The sequence below is a fragment of the Nycticebus coucang genome, chromosome 11, assembly GCF_027406575.1.
Source record: "Nycticebus coucang isolate mNycCou1 chromosome 11, mNycCou1.pri, whole genome shotgun sequence".
Taxonomy (NCBI): domain Eukaryota; kingdom Metazoa; phylum Chordata; class Mammalia; order Primates; family Lorisidae; genus Nycticebus; species Nycticebus coucang.
In genome coordinates, this window is record NC_069790.1 from 15,731,819 (window position 1) to 15,751,860 (window position 20,042).

The window sequence follows — 20,042 nt, forward strand, 5'->3', positions numbered from 1 at the left end:
CTACAAATCAATTTGCAACACTTTGGGGATAGTTAGAAGATGCTGAAGAAGAATGCATAACAGAACAAAGTAAATTTTAGATTTAGCGAACTGCTATCTCAAGGGCTTCTATGGTTAAAAGACTGACAGATGCACTTGGTTTTCCCTCAGTGGCTTATAAGATAGAACATTATTAAACTTGAGACAACAAATCTGAATATATTGGACCAAAAACTACAGCCACAGGCTCAAACTGGGCCTACAGATTGAGCAAAAGGTAAAATGCGAATATATTCATTTTAATATGGTGGCCTGGCTTGAGTTCAAGAAAATCAAAGATGTAAAGGAATTACAGAGCTATTTGGTGGGAAGGAAGTCATCGTTTCATAAATGACTCAATGATTTACATGACTTCAAATCATGCTTTAAGTTTCTGCAGCTTCCTTTAAAGAAAACCTCAGAATGTATCCAAAATCATCTATCTTACAAATGTGGTGGCTCAGTTTCAGGAAGAATTGATTGAAGTGAAAACAAATGATCCCACCAAGAAAACATAGTGTTCTTGAAACTTTTATAGATAAATATATAGACTCTGGACCTACCTAGAAATTTCTTACAATTGTCTCTCAGCAATGTTTAACTGCCCTGTCCCTATGAAAATCCATTTAAAATATACAATTGCTGAAATTAAAAAAAAAAAATACTTCAATCAGTGAAGTAAAGCATGCATCAGAATAGAGACCCTCATTTGTATACCACAAGACTTCTTTAATATTAACAAAAGCAGACATATAAACAAAAAACTTAGCCACTTTCACCCACTAAGGTGGTAAATTAGTTTACTGTTGCTGCTATAACAAATTACTCCTAAACTTTGCAGCTTAAAGCAACACAAATGTATTATCTTATAGTTCTGGAGTTTGGAAGTCCAAAATCATTCTCAAAGGGCTAACAACAGAGTGTCAACAAGACCAGCCCTTCTGGAGGCTCTCAGGTCAGAATCTGTTTCTTTGCCTCTTCAGCTTCTACAGACTGAATATATTCCTTAGACATGTGCCCTCATTCCTCAAATCACTTTAATTTCTTCCTACCATTGTCATATCTCAAACTATAGTAGTTTCCCCCTTCCATACTTTTACTTTCCATGATTTCAACTACAATCAGAAAATAGGTTAGCACAGTACAATAAGATATTTTGAGAGAGACCACATTCATATAATTTTTATTATGATATGTTTTTATAATTGTTCCACTTTATTGGTTATTGTTCATTTCTTACCACGCTCAATTTATAAATTAAACTTTATCATAGCTATGTACATACTATGTATAAGAAAAAACATAGCATGTATAGGGTTGGGTACTATCTATGATTTATGGCATCCACTATGAGGGAGTCTTAGAACATGGATAAGGAGAGACTACTCTACTTAACCTGATATTCTTGCCTTCCTCTTATAAAGACTCCAGTAATTATATTGGGCCTACCAAGATAATCCAGGATAATCCTCCATCTCAAGATCTTTAATTTGATCAGATCTGTAATGTTCCTTTTACCATGTAATGTGACATAATCACAGGCTCTGGGTATAAGGATATTGACATCTTTGGGGACCATTATTCAGCCTAACACACGTGATAATAGGGAAGGAGTAGAAAGGCAGAGTAGCGGTGGCTAAACACTTTTTCCACTTTAAACACTAGTGGGGAAGGAAGAAAGAAAAGAGTGGAATTTCAAAGCATCTGCCCATTCTTCTATGTTCTAAAACTATTCTGGCCATTACAATAGCCACTACATATATGTGGCTCTTGTGCTTTTGATGAGAATATTCCAAATTAAGATGTGCTATACATGTAAAGTACATACCAAATTTGAAATACACAGTACAGAAAAAAATGTAAAATATCTTGTTATTAATTTTATGCCAATTTTGTGTTTTTAAAATTAAAGTGTTTGGGGTATATATGATTGAATAAAATACATTATCAAAATTAATCTCAACTGTTTCTTTTTACTTTTCTTTTCTTCTTTCTTGAGACAGAGTCTCAAGCTGCTGCCCTGGGTAGCGTGCTGTGGCATCATAGCTCACAGCAACCTCCAACTTGGGCTCAAGCAATCTTCTTGCCTCAGTTTTCTTTCTTTCTTTTTTTTTCTATCTTTTTTAAGTAGAGGTGGGGTCTTGTTTTTGCTCAGGCTGGTCTCAAACTTGTAAGCTCAAGCAATCCACCCGCCTCAGCCTCCCAGAGTGCTAGGATTACAGGTATGAACCACCGCGCCTGGCTTCTTTTTATCTTTTTTAATGTGACTACTAGAAAATTTTGAATCACGTATGTAGCAGATAAGCACATCCAAAAAACATAGAATAAGGAACTCTGCCATAAAAGCTATGAGAACACTGACAAAAATTCTCAAAAATCAATTATTTAAGACTTTGTACAGTCTTACAGTCTCGGCGCCTGTAGTTCAGCTGGCTAGGGCGCCAGCCACATACACCAGAGCTGACAGGTTCAAAACCACCCTAGACCAAAAAATAGGTGGGCATCATGGCAGGACCTGCCTGTAGTTCCCGCTACTTGGGAGGCTGAGGCAAGAGAATCACTTGGGTCCAGGAGTTTGAGGTTACTGTGAGTCGTGATGCCATGGCATTCTACCCAGGGCAACAGCTTGAGACTCTGTTTCAAAAAAAAAAAAAAAGAAAGAAAAGAAAAGAAAAAGAAGACTTTGGAAATTAACCAAAGCCTTGCAATTAATGATGGATATTTATTTAAAAAAAAACTGAATTGTGTTTTTTTGATTTTTTGAGACATAGTCTCATTCTGTTACCCTGGGTAGAATGCCATAGTATCATCAGAGCTCACACAACCTCAAATTCCTGGGTTCTAGCCATCCTCTTGCCTTCGCCTCCCGAGCAGCTAAGACTACAGGTGCTTGCCACAATGCCCAAGTAATTTTTCTATTTTTAGTATAGATGGGGTCTCGCTCTTGCTCAGGCTGGTTTAAACTCCTGAGCTCAAGCTATCCACCCACCTCAGCCCCCCAAAGAGCTAGGATTACAGGCATGAGCCACCTACACTCTTGCTCAGGCTGGTTTGAACTCCCTAGCTCAGGCTATCCACCCACCTCAGCCTCCCAAAGTGCTAGGATTACAGGTATGAGTCACTTGCCATCAGCCAAAGCAACTGAATTTTAATAAGACTGGCAAGTTTTCTGAAGCCTTAACTTTTCATATTACCATCTACCTGGCCCTGTGGTACTCATGAGGACAAACAGACCCATTGAAAGCTATAAATGCAAGCAGGTCTAGCACCCATAGAATTGAGTTTGAAGGGAAGAATGAGTTTGAAGTTTAGGAAAAATCCCATCCCAGCTAATTGTTACTATATAACCTGTCTAGCTGTGCCATGGAAAAGTTCCAGTTTCAGGTTTGTTTTATTTTACCTGCCTCAACGCTTACTGAGTGCAAAGAGCCTTATCCTGCAGGCATTTGTCAAAAAAAATTAACAGCAATTTTTTAACATCACATCTGGCTGGGACAGTATTATTGGTTGTAGCAAACACTGGGTAATGGGATGTCCATAGAGGAGAAAAATAAATACGTGTGTGTATATATATGTGTGTGTGTGTGTGTGTGTGTATAGTAAATGTTTTGCTATGGACATATATATATATTTGTTTGTGTATATATGTTTGTATATATATGTATGTGCATGTATATATGTGTGTGTGTTTGGCTATGGACATTCACAGGAAAGACCAAAGAAGTCCTAATGTTTTACCTACAGCTGACCTGCAGCATAAATAAATGCTAAGGTAGAGATATAAACTCTGCCCTAACACATGCATTGTCCCAACAAAGGTAGAAAAACATATTCACTAAATTAAGTTAAGAAGTTGTCTGTCTAATCAATAACTAACCATGAAACAGATGCACAAGACAAAGAATAGAGACTTCATAAATTTTATTCAGGAAAGCCACTAAATAAACAAAAATAACAAATAGAAACATCAACAAACCCTTGGGAGTGGGAGAAATCTGAATTCAATAGCTACCAAATTCTGCACAGTATTATTTAAAATATCCAGTTTTCAACAACAAACAAAATTATGATACATAAAAAGAAACAGGAAAGTAAAGCCAAGCATAAGGTTGCAGGGTACAGAAAACAGTGAAGAGAAATTGCCTCTGACCAAGCTCAGATATTATATGTACTAGAAAAAGATATTAAAAGTTACTATAAATATGTACAGATAAAAGAACCCATATCTAAAAAAATTAAAGGAAAATATGAAATGAGATGAGAATGGAATCACAGAAGGAAAAAGAAAGAAAAGGAGAAGAACAAATTTGTATAAGTACACATCAAAAACTTTTCAAATTTCATGGAAAACATTAATCTACATATCCAAGAAGCTCAACAAATTCCTAACAGGAAAAACTCAAAAAGAACCAAATCTAGACACAAGAGAAACAAACTTTTAGAAGACAAAGAATCTTGAAATTAGCAAGAGAAAAACAGCTTATCACATGCAACAAATCCTCAATAATACTGACACTTGATTTCTCATTAAAAATCATAGATGTCAAGGGCCGGGCATTGTGGCCAGTGCCTGCAGTCCCAGCTGCTCAGGAGGCTGAGGCAGGAGAATCGCGGAAGCCCAAGAGCTAGAGATTGCTGTGAGTCCTGTGACATCATGGCACTCTACCAAAGGCAGTAAAGTGAGACTCTGTCTCTACAAAAAAAAAAAAAAAAAAAAAAACATAGATGTCAAAAGGCAATGGGACGACATATTCAAAGTACTATGGGGAACAAAAGTCTAGACCAGGGGTCCTCAAACTTTTTAAACAGGGGGCCAGTTCACTGTCCCTCAGACCATTGGAGGGCAGGACTATAGTTTAAAAAAAAAACTATGAACAAATTCCTATGCACACTGCACATATCTTATTTTGAAATAAAAAAACAAAACGGGAACAAATACAATATTTAAAATGAAGAACAAGTAAAGTTAAAACAACAAAGTTACCAGTATTTCAATGGGAACTATGGGCCTGCTTTTGGCTAATGAGATGGTCAATGTCCGGTTCCATATTTATCACTGCTAGTCGTAACAAGTGATGCAAGTGTGCATCAGTTAGTCTAGATCTGGTTGGAGATTTCAGATGTTTCATTCTGGAAAAAGTCTGTTCACAAACATAAGTGGTGCCAAAGATGGTTGCCATTTTGAGTGCATGGTTCCTGAGATTAGGATATGTCTCAGAGGGGAGAGATGCATAGAAATTAGGAAGGTTGCTTGACTTGAATGCGTCTTTCAGAGAGTCACAATTCTTCAGTTCAGCCAGTTCCATTTGGTAAATTGTATCCACATTTTCAATGTCAATAGAAAATGGGTTACGGAAAAGCTGTATGTCCTGTTCATGGAGATGAAGCTCTTTAAATCTAAATTGGAACTCCTTTTGCAACTATTCCAGTGAATCCACACATGTTTTGTTTGGGAATGCAACCAATGGATTTTCTGCTAACAGATTTTGAGTTGTGGGGAAATGGCAGAAATTTTCCTCCTTCACTTGTTTGATGAGGAGGCCTGATTTTGCTTCAAATGCTTTCACATGTGATTGCATATCACAGATGAGCTTCCCTTTTGCTTGAAGTTGCACATTGAAACTGTTGAGTAGCTCTCCTACATCTGTCAGAAAGGCAAGGTGCCATTTCCATTCTGCATCATTGAGCTCTGGTACTTCTTTGTTTTTTGAAAGCAGAAAAGCTGTAATTTGTGGAAGTAAGGCATAGAAATGTTTTAAAACTCTCCCTTGACTCAGCCAACAGACTTCTGTGTGGTACAGAACATCTTCATAGGCAACATTTAGCTCAGATAAGAAATTCCTGAAATTGTCTGTGGTTTAGTGCATTAGCTCTAATGAAGTTAACACAAGATACCACAATTTTCATAATAGAGTCCCACTTCAGTGATTTACTACAAAGCGCCTGTTGGTGAATGAGGCAGTGTATGGCTATTGGATGAGAATGGTTATGTTTGTCCATCTCTTGGTTAATGCGAGCAATTACTCCTTTTTTTATTTTGCTGTTTTTTGGTCGGGGCTGGGTTTGAACCCACCACCTCTGGCTTATGGGGCCGGTGCCCTACTCCTTTGACCCACAGGTGCCACCTCAGCAACTACTCCTTTCTTAGACCCCACTATGCTAGGAGCACCATCAGTTGTCACACTGGCTAGTTTAGCCCAGTACAGCTCCAAACCATTCACAGTTTGGCAAACCTTTTCACAGATATCCTCTCCTGTAGTTGTTCCTTTGATGCTTTGCAGTGGAGCAAGCTCTTCTGTGACTTCCAAATAGTCATTCGTCCCACAAATAAAAATTAGAAGTTGTGCAGAATCACAAACATCATTACTTTCATTGAGTGCCAAGGAAAAATAGGAAAGTTTTTTATGTGGAGTTTTGCAAATGCAGATGCAAATTGTCTCCCATTTCTTCAATCCTTTGTGTAATTGTAGGTCCTGAAAGACTCACTGTAATAAATAAATCAGCCTTCTTTGGACATATCTCTTTGGCAACAGAAAGAAGGCATTCTTTAACAAATTCTCCCTCCACGAATGGTCTGCCAGTGCACACTATTAGCTTGGCAACTTGAAAACTTGCTCGCAGTGATGAAATATTTAGCTGCTTCTGCTTCACAAAAGTATTTTGCTGACCTGTCAATGTATTTTTCAGTTTTAATATTTTATCTTTTCTCACTTCTCCGACCAAACTATCATATTTATCTTTATGTTGAATTTGATAGTGTCGATGCAAATTGTCTTCTTTGAACACAGACTTTATATTCTGGCATATCAAACACACAGCTCTTTCCTTGTACTGCATGAAAAAGTAATCATAAGTCCACTGTTCTTTGAATATCCTACAGTCTGACTCAATTTTTCTCTTTCTTGATATCCTACAAGAAATGTTTCCTAGGGATTCCAAATTGCTATTAGTAAAATACCAATATTTATATACAGCACTACAAAAACAATACACCAGTAATAACTTTGCCCGCACAGAGACATACAGACTGCACTGCCCATTAACGCAGTCTGATCAGTGCCCATCAATGTAGTCTGACCAGTGTCCATCAATGCAGTCTGATCAATGCCCATCAATGCTGTCTGATCAGTGTCCATCAATGCAGTCTGATCAGTGTCCATCAATGCAGTCTTGCCAGTCCACATCATTTCAGCCTCACCAGTGCCCATATTGGTGGAAGTCCGCTTTTACATCAGGCTCACACTGGTGCGGTGCAGTAACCAGCACAATTACAGAGCCGGTTCCTCCACCACCTTTCCAGTACACACTACCCTGTGCAAACCGCACTGCAATCTGTGAACTCACACAGGAATCTGATCGCATGGGTGAGAAGACCTATGTGATCAGATTCCACTGAAGGAAAAAAGAAGGCACATATGCCTTCTTTTTTTCTTCCAAATCTAATCGCACTGCTCAGAGATGGCAACAGTGTGAACCAGGGCTTACACAGCACACAACATACAACATCATACACAACTGAATAGCAATCAGAATATAAATGTACTTACTGCCAATTAAATTGGGTTTCTAGTCCTCAGCTGTCTGCAGAGCTGGATTAAGTTCCCATGTGGCCCTAGGCAGATTACCAGTTTGGGGCCCCCATGCAATAACACCGAGCACTAACCATTTGCATTAACACTGACTGCTGACCATTTGCAATAACACTGACCGCTGACAATTTGCATTAATACTGAGTGCTTACCATTTGCATTAACACTGAGCACTTACAATTATCATTACCACTGAGCACTGACTATTCGCATTACCTCTGAGCGCTGACCATTTGCATTACCTCTGAGCACTGACAATTTGCATTAGCACTGATGGCTGACTATTTGCGTTATCACTGTGATGTAACCCCCACTAAAAACCACCCCCAACCAACTAACCAACTTTTAAAAAAAAGGCTCTCCGGGAAGCACCTGTGGCTCAGTTGATAGGGCACAGGCCTCATATACCGAGGGTGGTGAGTTCGAACTCAGCCCCAGCCAAACTGCAACAAAAAAATAGCTGTGCATTATGGCAGGTGCCTATAGTCCCCAGATCCTTGGGAGGCTGAGGCAAGAGAATCGCCTAAGCCCAAGAGTAGGAGGTTGCTGTGAGCTGTGACCCCACAGCACTCTACAAAAAAAATAAAAAAAAGGCTCTCCTAACTTCAAAAGAAAAAAGGCACCCCCTATCTGCAAAAAAATAAAGATCTCCTAACTTCAGGAAAACAAGGCCCCTCTTAACTGCAAAAAAAAAAAGACCCTACTAACTACAAAATAAAAAAAAAAAAAATCCTAACTTGTTCTTACCGCGGTCCTCAGGCAGCAGCAGGCTCTGCATAGGCAAGCTGGTGACTAGTTCCATCACACCCAAGACAGAGAAAAGGAGGGGTGTTGGAGAGTGCGGCGCACATTCCACACATGTGCACTGCATCCCGAGATGAATAGGCTACTGAGCAGGACAGGCAGCTGTGGCAAAAACACCCGCGGGCCAGATAAATATCCTTGGTGGGCTGCATGTGGCCCACGGGCTCTAGTTTGAGGACCTCTGGTCTAGACCAAGAACCTATACCTGGCAAAAACTACACTTTAAAACTAGGAGAGAGGGCTGGCATGGTGGCTTGTGCCTATAATCCTAGCACTCTGGGAGGGCAAGGCAGGTGGACTGCTTGAGCTCACAGATTCAGGACAAGCCTGAGCAAAAGTGAGATACCATGTCTACTAAAAACAATAGAAAAACTGGGGCAAGAGGATCACTTGAGCCCAAGAGTAAGGAAGGTTGTTCTGAGCTATGATGCTATGGCACTCTACCTAGGGTGACAGTTTGAGACTCTGTCTCAAAAAAAACACTAAGGGAGAAATTAAGACATTCCTTGATAAACAAAAAAATGAGAGAATTTGTTGCTAGCAAATCTACCATACAAGAAATACCAAAAGAAATCCTTCAGAATGAAATGAAAAGAAAAACACTAGACAGTAAAACAAGTACACACAAAGAAATAAAGAGCATCATTAAACCTGACTATACAGGTAAACATAAAAGACAGTATAAATGCATTTTATTTATAAATTTTTCTTCTTCTACCTGATTTAAAAGAGAGTTGAAAACAACTATATAGACAGCCCCCAACTTATGATACCTTCACTATGATTTTTTCACTTTACGATGATGCAAGAACAATACACATTCAGCATGCTCCTCAACTTAGGATGGGGTATATCCACATAAACCTTTCACAAGTTGAAAGTATAAATCAAAAACATTTTCAACTTCTATTTTTTTATGTCAGATTAATATGAGGGTACAAATGATTAAGTTACATTGTTTGTGTTTGTTAGGTAAAGTCCAATTTGTAGTTGTGTCTCTCACACAGGAGGTGTACCATATACCCTTATATTGTGTCTGTTAGGAAAGGGCACACCCATATCCCTTCCTCCTCCCTTCTCTCTCCTCCTCTCCACTTGAGTTTAATTGTGTTTTTTTTCTTGTGGGGGTGTGCATTTGTTCATGTACTGGTTTCATATTAGTATTGAGTACATTGGACATTTGGTTTTCCATTCTACTGATATTTTACTAAGAAAAATGTTCTTTAATTCTATCCAGGCTAATACAAAAGATGTAAAGTCTCCATCCTTTTTATAGCTGAATAGTATTCCATGGTACACATATGCCACAGTTTATTAATCCATTCATGAGTTGATGGGCACTTGGTGGATTCCATATCTTGGTGATAAAAATATGGAACACAACACGAATTTGTATGTCATCCTTACACAGGGGCCATGCTAATCTTCTCTCTATCATTCCAATTTTAGTATATGTACTGCCAAAGCCAGCACTTGGCTTACAATATTTTTAGTTTATGATGGGTTTACTGGGAAGTAACCCCACTGTAAGTTGAGAAACATTTGTAATTGTAAATTTGTGTGGATGGACATACAATGTATAAAGTTGTAATTTGTATGATAATAACGGCAAAAAGTAGAGGGAAAGGAACAAAGCTGTATTGGAACAAAGTTTTTACATACTATTAATCTAAGCTAGATTTCTTTAGATTAAGATGCTAATTATAATCCTTGTCAAGGCAACCCCTAAGAGAATAACATACATTACATTAAAATATATATTATGTAATATATATTTTAAAAAGAAAAATGGGAATTAAAATGGTACACTAGAAAATATCTATTTATTTTTAGAGGCAGTAATGGAGGAACAGAGAAGCAAAAAAAGACATTAAGACATATAAAAAAATACCAGAATGACAAACATAAATTCTACCTTAGTAATTACATTAAACAGACAAAACATTCCAATTAAAAAGCAGAAATTTGGCAGTATGCATTTTTGAAAAATTATCCAACTATATTCTGTCTATAAGAGACACACTTAAGATTCAAATACACAAAGAGACTGAGAGAAAAAAGAAAAAGGAAAAAAAAAAGAAAAAAAGATACTCTGTGTATTATGGATTGAATTGTGTCCTCCCCAAAAATTCACATGTTGAAGTCCTAACGCCAGTACTGCAAAATGTGATGGTATTAGGAGACAGGATCTTTAAAGAGGTAATTAAATTAAAATGAGGTCATTAGGGTATTACCTAATCGGGTATGGTTAATCTCCTAACCATATAACAAATCATTCCCTCATGGCCCTGAGAAGAAAACAACCTTTCCAAAACCTTCATCTCAGGCTTCCAGCATCCAGAACCATAAGAAAATGAATCTCTCACAGTTCAATTTATAATTGCCAAAATGGGGAAACAGCCTAAATGCCCACCAACCCAGGAATGGATTAACAAACTGTGACATATGTATACCATGGAATACTATTCAGCCATTAAAAAATATGGAGACTTTACGTCCTTTATATTAACCTGGATGGAAGTGGAACACATTATTCTTAGTAAAGCATCACAAGGATGGGAAAAGCATGAATTCTATGTACTCAATTTTGATATGAGGACAATAATGATCTAGTACACAGTGAGGGGTGGGAGAAGGGGAGAGCAGACAGAGGAGGGAGGGGATTAGAAAAAGGGAAGAGCAGAGAGAAGGAAGGGGGGTGGGGATCTTGGTGTGTGACACACCTTTTGGGGGCAAGACACAATTATAAGAGGGACTTTACCCAACAAATGCAATCAGTGTAACCTGGTTTCCTGTACCCTCAATGAATCCCCAGCCATAAAAGAAAATTTAAAAAAAAAGAAAATTAGGTCAACTTGAGGTGGTCAATGTAGGGAGGGGGTCAATTATGGAGGTTCTACAGTATATTGAGTGTTCTACAGCTCAATCAGGAATTGAGGTCCTTTGAACACCCCTAATCTGTCCTAAAGATAGTATCAGTTCTATCAGTGTCAATAAATGTTTGGGTACTAGGCCACGGATCCTACACTAGTTTGAATGCAAGACCAAAATATACCTGAGCCTGATGAAAGCTTTAATAGTACTTTTAACTCATCCTGTTTCAAAAAAGGTGACAGGACTAAAATATTGAGAAGTCCTGGTTTGGACTCCAAGATATGTCAGGCCTTTCATACTCTGAATATGTGAGTTTTGAGAAATTAATAGTGTTAATAATAAAGAAAGTCTTGTGAAAGGGATCAAGGTACTGAAATCTTAATGACCTCCGCAGCTGTTTTGCACAAAATTCTTAGCAACTAGAACTATAAATGATGACCTAGTTGTTATATGTATACCTTTCTCCATTTTCCTGTGGGAGTAGAAATAGGAGCAGTCTTCAGTTTTAAGACCCATGAACCCCGGCATTAATACAGAAGTTAGTTTGACAATCATTTCATAATATTTTTCTGATGACAATTTCTAGTTTACAAAAATATACATATTTTAAAATTTAAAAAAAGAAAGAAAAGAAATCTGCTGTTTAAGCCACCAAGTATGTGGTAGACTATAATGGCTACCCTAGCAGACTAATACATTTTGAAAATAGTAACCAAAAAAATAAATGAAGTATATACAAACATGAGATAAAATCAACTTTAAAACAAAAATTGCTACTAGAAACAAAGAAGTACCCTTTATAATAACAAAACGGTCAATCTATCAGGAAGACTTAATTATAAACATATATGTACCTAACAAAACGGCTTCCAAAATACAAAAAGCAAAATGTGGCGTATTTCAAGGGAGAACAAAAAATCCAACAATAATAGATGGACATTTAATACATGTATCTGACTTATAATAATGGATAAAACAACTAAGCAGAAAATCTACAAGAAAAGAAGACTTGAAATGCAAGAATGAAAATCAAAACCACCTCACACCCACTAAGTAAAGTATGACAGAGAATGGCAAGTTTTGTCAAGGATGTGGAGAAATTGGAAACCTCATAAATTTTTGGTGGGATTTTGAAATAGTACAGCCACTTTGGAAAATAATTTGATACTTACTTGAAATATTATATATAGTGTTAACATATAAATTAATTAGACCTAAATAGCAGATCTCTATATAACATTCTACCCAAGAACAGCAAAATACATACTCTTCTCAAGTACACCTGGAACATCCTCCAGCATAACCCATTGGTTAGGCAAAACACAAGCCTCATCGAATTTAAAAGGACTGAAATCATACAAATAATATTCACAACTACAGTGGAATGAAGTGAGAAATTAATAATAGGAGAATATCTAGGAAATTCACAAACAGGTAAATACTAAACAATATATTCCTACAAACCACTGTATCAAAGAGGAAATCACAAGAGAAATTAGAAAATACTTCAAGATAATCGGTTCTTAAAGGAAAATTTCTAGCTGAAAATACTGCTACCCTGTTTCCCCAAAAATAAGACAGTGTCTTATTTTAAGGTGTGCTCCCAAAGATGCGCTAGGTCTTATTTTCAGGGGACGTCTTATGGGTCCTGTAAGTAGGTCTTATTTTCGGAGGATGTCTTATTTTTGGGGAAATGGGGTAGATAATACTTAAAAAATAAATATCTTTTTAAGTTTTAAATTAACAATCTAACATTCTACCTTAAGACACTGGGAAAAAAAGGAATAAATTAAACTCAAACTGACCTAAGGAAGGAATTAATGATAAATGATAAATGTGGAAATAAATGAAATAGAATATATAAAATCCATAGAGAAAATAAATCATTTTAAAAAATTAATAAACCTTAATTTAAACTCATAAAGAAAAAGAGAAAACTCAAGTTTCTAAAGTCAGCAATGAAAGAGAGGAAACACCTCTACTGACCTTACAGAAATAAAAAGGATTACAGAGGAATACCCTGAACAACTATGTCAATAAATTAAACATTCTAAATAAAATGGACAAATTCCCAGAAAGACTCAAACTACTGAAACTAAACAATAAATAGAAAAACTAACTAGACAATAAGAAGAGAGATTGAATTAGTAATCACAAAACTTAAAAATTTTAAAAAATCCCAGTTTTTTTTAGCTTCACTGATGAAATTTACCAAACAATTAAAGAACTAGTACCAATTCTTCACAAACTCTTCCAAAAACTAGAAAAGGAAGAAATGCTTCTCAACTCATTCTACAAGGTAACTATTACCCAAATACAAAGAGCTGACAAAAATATCACAGGGAAAAAAAAGTACAGACCAATAGCCCTTACAAACACAGATCAAAAATTCTTCAGTGACATACTGACAATATGGCAACACAGGCAAAGGATTATACAACATGACCAAGTTAGATTATTTCCAGGATTGATAATTTGGTTCAATAAATTACACAAAAATCCATGTCAATTGTTAATCAATCAATAACCAACTAACATACCTACAGAATAAGGGATACAAACTAAATAAAGTAATAAGTAAGATATTACTTAAAATAAGAATACAGGGAACCTCCCCAATCTGATAAAGACTATCTAGGAAAAAAAGAACAGTTAGTATCATACACATGGGGAAAGACTAAATGTTTTGCCCTGAAATCAGGAACAAGAAAAGATAACTGCTCTTGCCACCTCTATTCAACATTGTACTGGGGTTCTGCCCAGGGAAATTAATGTAGAAAAAGAAATCCATGCAGCCTTAAAGAAAGATGGAGACTTTACCTCTTTCATGTTTACATGGATGGAGCTGGAACATATTCTTCTTAGTAAAGTACCTCAAGAATGGAAGAAAAAGTACCCAATGTACTCAGCCCTACTATGAAACTAATTTAGGGTTTTCACATGAAAGCTATAACCCAGTTACAACCTAAGAATAGGGGGAAGGGGGAAAAGGAGGGGAGGGAGGGGGGAGGTGGGTAGAGGGAAGGGGATTGGTGGGATTACACCAGCGGTGCATCTTACAAGGGTATATGTGAAACTTGGTAAATGTGGAATGTAAATGTCTTGGCACAGTAACTGAGAGAATGCCTGGAAGGCTATGTTAACCAGTGTGATGAAGTGTGTCAAACGGTCTGTGAAGCTAGTGAATGATGCCCCATGATCATATCAGTGTACACAGCTATGATTTAATAAAAAAAAAAAAAAAAAGGAAATCCAATGCATAAAGATTGGAAAGGAAGAAGTAAAACTATCTCAATTTGCAGATGATGAGGTCTTGTATATGAAAAATCCTATCTTCCACTAAAACACTCTTAGAACTAATAAATAAGCCCAACAAGGTTACAAGACACAAGATCAGTATATAGTCATCAAGTTAAGTTCCATTGCTCAGTGCTGATCACAATAATTCACCTTTGGAGAGTGTAAACAGTCTGTGTAATGGAGCATCTACTCCAAGGACAGCTGATTTGTAGCACTCTCCTAATGTTGTACCTTGGCAGATATTGTTAATAATCAAACCATTCTTTTTCCAAACCATCTCAACCTTCTCAATACCAGCCTCGAGTCAGTCTAAGTGGCAAAAAGATTAAAACAGTTTGGAGTCTTGTGTTGCTTTTACTACCATTTGATCAGAACACCAGAACTCAATTCCTGCTCTATTGGTTTAGGTCAATACCCAGAAAAAAAGTTTGTTACTGATTCTAATTTCAACTGGACCTACTAACTATACACATGAGTTATTATTTGAAATTCCATATTATGTACCACATTTAGTGTTCAGATGACTATTAATAAATGACCAGATTTAGTGCCAATATATTTATTGTTCCCTCTTATCTGGAATAATCTTGGCACAGCTAGTTACATGGCAGGGTCCTTCTCATGTCCCAGATTTTAATTCCTTTCCTAACCAGTCTATCGAACACAGTGCCTTGTTTTCTACATCAAACGATATGTTTCCTTATTATTTTTTTATTTTCTATATCCCCAATTACTATGTAAGCTTCATGGGTCAAACATCTTGCTGGCTCACATATCATTTATTATATACTCTACCATATTACAGATGTGGAAGAGAAAAGGAGGGAAGAATGGATGGATGGATGGATGCCGCTAGTGCAGATGCAACATAATTTCTTACTGTCTAAGTGAAAATCAGTATGTAGAAATAATAATAATAACCTCTAAGATGAAAATATATTTAGTATATGGCATTTACCATGATATGAAAGTAAATTAAAGCATTTTAGAAGATTTTCTATGACAAAGGTTGAAACCAAAATAATTACCTTTAACAGTCATCTAGAAAATGAAATCAACCATAATATCCAGATTGCTTACTAAATGCAGAATACAAATGCCTACATACAGTAACTAAGAAAATGCCATGAAGGCTACGTTGAACAGTTTGATGAGAATATTTCAGATTGTATATGAAACCCGCACATTGTACCCCTTGATTGCACTAATGTACACAGCTACAAATTCAAAATGCCAGAAGAAAACCCTGACAACCAAGAATTCTATATCTGGCAAAACTATCCATCTAAAGTGAGGGAGAAATTAAGATGTTTTCAGATAAATAAAAGCTGAGGGATTTCATCACTATTAGATACGCCCTGCAAGAAATGCTCAAGGGAATCCTACAGGATGAAATGGAAGAACACTGGACAGTTACTCATAGTTATACAAAGAAATGAAGATCTCAATTACAGTAACAATAGTTTATAACTCTATTTTTGATTTAAGAGAATACCATATTCAAAAGCAATTATCAGCATAACAGCTGGTATTATTGTCACTTTGGTTTGTAATTCCACATTTTTTATATACTATAAGAAACTAATACATTAAAAATAATTATTTAGGCGGCGCCTGTGGCTCAGTGACTAGGGTGCCGGCCCCATATGCCGAGGGTGGCGGTTCAGACTCAGCCCCAGCCAAACTGCAACAAAAAAATAGCCGGGTGTTGTGGCGGGCGCCTGTAGTCCCAGCTACTCGGGAGGCTGAGGCGAGAGAATCACTTAAGCCCAGGAGCTGGAGGTTGCTGTGAGCTGTGTGATGCCACAGCACTCTACCAAGGGCCATAAAATGAGACTCTGTCTCTACAAAAAAAAAAAATAATTATTATTTATGTTTTGGGGCAAAAAATAAATAAATAAAAATAAATAAAAAATAATATCCAAATTGCTAAGCACTCCAGCTAATTAGGGTCTTATTACAAATTGCTGGTATGTAATGACTCTAGGCTAAAAAATAATTATAAACATGAAAAATTACTCACCATTATACCTCCTATCCATTCTATGAAGAATTAATGGTCCTAGAATTATTTCTAACTCTGAGCCACAATACTTGATGCTAGTGGTTTACTGATAGTCTAGCTACAATAAGAGCAAAATAGCTGAGACCAAATAGACCTCATCCAATAGGAATCAACAAGTCCATATCTTATAGTAAGTAAAGAATCATTATTAATTAGCCAGTAAAGAAGGATGTGATTACTACATCCCACATTTTATTCTACATAAAATTTCTGACCCCTGAAATTACAAAGATGAAGGTGGAACTGAATAACTCAGCAACAAAAATAAATTTTTCTAACTCAGGTAGTAGAGAATATAGGTGATTCTAATACTGTTAAATCCAGTTTTAGGAATGGTCAAGGAAATTCATTATTCTACTATATTCCGTAAAAACAAACTGAATTTAGGGCTCGGCATCCATAGTTCAGTGGTTAGGGCTCTAGCCACATACACCAAGGCTGGAGGGTTTGAACGTCCCCAGGCCTGCTAAACAACAATGACAACAGTAACAAAACAAAACAAAAAAAAAATCCAGGCATTGAGGCAGGCACCTGTAGTCCCAACTACCTGGGAGGCTGAGGCAAGAGAATCGCTTAAGCTCAAGAGTTTGAGGTTGCTGTGAGTTGTGACAGCACAGCACTCTACCAAGGGTGACACAATGAGATTCAGTAGCAATTAAAAAAAAAAATTCAATTTAGGAAATACATGCCAACACCAATACATCTTTCTCTTTCCATTTCTTTTATATCTTGACCTTAATTATTTCTATTTTTTCCCAGAACATTTAAAACAACTTGGTAAATACCAAATTATTTTAAAGTATCTAATAAGATAATTAAATTAGATCATCATAAAATTTGTCTTCCTATTTTATTCTTTCTTTCCTTTTGAATACTCTCCCTGTAGTAATTATGAGTTAGTAAAAGTTAAAAGACCTGATTTTCATCATTTGTCACTCATGTCATCTAAAAATATGTAATGCCCATGAATATAATTAATGATTTCAGTTATAAAAAACTAAAGCATCATCCCAATACAGTTCTATCCACTCAATCTTCTTTAAAAAGACAACAAACCACATTTTGTATTGAAGTCAACTTGCAGCTAATCTAACTAATACCATAAAACAATAACATAAAATAATAGAGCATGTAAAATTCTCTACAGTTTCTTTGTAAGTCATGTGATTTTTCTTTTTTCTTTTTTTTTGGGGTATGTCTTTACCTTCCTAACTGCTCTTCTTAAAATCAGATAATTTTTTCAATTTATTTTGCTTTAGTTGATGATTTTTGTTTTTCATTTTTTTAATTGTACATTAATGGTACATGTACAATGTACATGTGTGCTATAAATATACATGTACACACACACATATACCACATTTATTTATCCACACATCCAATGATAGACACAGGTTGATTTCATAATCTGATTGCTGTGAATAATGGGGGATGCAGATATATGTTCAACATATTGATTTCATGTCCTATGAATATATTACCAGAAATGAGATTATTGAAACCTTCATATCATTTTCCATAATGGCTGTACTAATTGACATTCCTAACAACAGTGAATAAGGATTCCTTTTTGTCCATATCTTTACCAAAATTTCTTATATTTTGTCCTTCTTATAATAGTCATACTAACAGATGTAGGTGATACTAATTGTGATTTTTGATTTGCATTTCCCTGATAATCAATGATGTTGGACATTTTTCATATACCGATTGGTTATTTATATGTCTTGTTTTAGGAAATGGTCTATTTAGGTATTTTTACCCAATTTAATGGGGTTGTTTGTTTTCTTGCTATTGAGTTGCTTGAGTTCCTTATATATTTTGGATATTAACCTCCATCAGGTATATGGTTTGAAAATATTTTCTCCCATTCCATAAATTATCTCTTCACTTTGTTGATTGTTTCCTTTGCTGTGTGAAAGCTGTTAAGCTTGATGCAATCTCATTTGTCTATTTTTGCTTTTATACTCATATCCAAAAATAACCATCCAGAAAAATGTCAAGGTTTTTCCTACGTTTTCTTCTAATACTTTAACAGGTTTAGCTATGCTTAAGTCTTCAACACATTTTGAGTTAATTTTTATATATATTGTGAGATAATGGTACAATTTTGTTCTTCTGCCTATGACTATTCCATTTTCCCAGCACCATTTATTGAAGAGACTGTCCTTTCCCCATTGTAGGTTCTTGGCACTATTGTCAAAGATCAATTGACTGTAGCCGTTTGGATTTATTTCTGGGATTTCTATGCTATTCCTTTGATCTATGTATGTCTGTTTTCATGCCAGTATCATGATGTTTTGATTACTATAGCTTTGTAATACACTTTGAAATTAGAAAGTTTGATGTCTCTAGCTTTGTTCTTTTTGCTCAAGATTGCTTCAGCTTCACTAACAAAGTGAAGAATAAAAATCATACGATCATTTCATCTGATGCATTAAAAGCATTTGACAATATTCAACCTCTTCTCATAATAAAAACTCAACAAATTAAGTATAGAAGGACTATACCTCAACACAATTAAAGCAAAGTATCAGAAGCCCTCAGCCAACATCATATTCAATGGTGAAAAGCTAAAAGCTTTTCTTCTAAGAACAGAAACAATACAAGGCTGCCAACTCTCACCACTTCCATTCAGTATAGCACTGGAAGTCCTACACAGAGCAATTAGATAAGAGAAAGAAATAAAAAGCATCCAAATTGGAAAGGAGGAAGTAAAATTGTCTCTCTGTACAAACAACATGATCTTATGCGTTGAAAACCCTAAAAACTTCATCAAAAAAAAATGTTAAAACTAATAAACAAATTCAGTATAGTTACAGGATACCAAATTAATCTATAAAAATCTGTAGCATTTCCACACACTACAATGAACTATCCACCCCCCCCAAAAAAAGCCAAGAAAATAATCTTATTTTTAAAAACATTGAAAAAATAAAATACTAGGAATAAATTTAACCAAGGAGATAAATAATGCATACATTGAAAACTATAAAACATTAATGAAAGAAGACACAAATAAGTAAAAAGATATCCCATGCTCAAATTGTAAATTGGAAGAACTGTTATTATTATTATAATTAATTATGAGCAATCCACAGACTGAATGCAATCCCTATCAAAATTTCAGTGATATTTTTCACTGAAGTAGAAAAAAAAATCCTAAAATTCATATTGAACCCAGGATAAATGTTAATATCTATTTGTATCCCCTAAATATATATATATTTTCTGAGACAGTCTCACTCTGTCACCTGGCTAGAGTGCTGTGGCCTTATAGCTCATAATAACCTCAAACTCTTGGGCTCAAGTGATCCTACTGCCTCAGCTTCCCAAACAGCTGGAATTACAGGTGCCCACCATAACACCTAGCTAGTTTTTCTATTTTTTAG

At 35.9% G+C, this 20,042-nt stretch overlaps 1 protein-coding gene and 1 non-coding gene across 5 annotated transcripts in view; both read right to left on the bottom strand.

Moving 5' to 3' along the window:
* The window catches only part of SUGCT (succinyl-CoA:glutarate-CoA transferase), a 966,251-nt gene that overhangs the window by 756,876 nt on the left and 189,333 nt on the right, over nucleotides 1-20,042 (bottom strand). The window lies entirely within an intron of this gene.
* Nucleotides 9,778-9,884, bottom strand: LOC128560520 (U6 spliceosomal RNA). The gene has a single exon (XR_008373018.1). It is a non-coding gene; the product is annotated as a U6 spliceosomal RNA (small nuclear RNA).